The following is a 644-nucleotide window of genomic DNA, read 5'->3' on the forward strand; positions in this document are numbered from 1 at the left end:
TTGGGATCCCGGCTGGAGCAGCTCTCACACCCTGGGCTCTCACACCCTGCTCACAGCCGGCCCTACCCTGCCAAACCACAGAGAAGGGAGATTTCAGACAATGGGGAAATGGGGCTTTTGGGGGAATTGGGGAGCCTTGATTTGCTTTTGGGGAATTGGGGAGCCTTGATTTGCTTTGGGGGGCAATGAGGAGCTCCAGCAGGATCAGTGGATTTCTGCAGGACCCAGCGTGTCCCGTGTCCCTGAGCACTGAGAGGTGGAATTGGGGTCTGTGGGATAAATCCTCCCCCCTCAGCCTTCCCTTCCTCTTCCTCAGGACCCACCACAGTCCCTGAAAGCTGAAATGCTCGGTGCAGGTGAGCTCCAGGAGGTCAGGGCACAGACCCATCCCTGCCCCAGCCCCTCCCTCCGTGCCAGGCCACTGGAACAAAACCCTGCCAGCCCCGTGCTGGAACAAATTGTTGCTGCCATTGTGGGTTATTTAAATCCACATATTATCTCTCCCTCTGTATTCCATGAGCTTCCTCCCAAACCTTCGCCATCTGTTCCACCCTCGGTTATGAATGTGAGAAACTGAACATGCTGCTCTGCAGAGACGGCACTTCCCCACGATGGTGGGCACCCTCATGGCTCTGCTGGGCAGG

The sequence above is a fragment of the Malurus melanocephalus genome, unplaced genomic scaffold (genome assembly GCF_030028575.1).
Source record: "Malurus melanocephalus ecotype Western Australia unplaced genomic scaffold, MMel_1.1 scaffold_593, whole genome shotgun sequence".
Lineage (NCBI taxonomy): Eukaryota > Metazoa > Chordata > Aves > Passeriformes > Maluridae > Malurus > Malurus melanocephalus.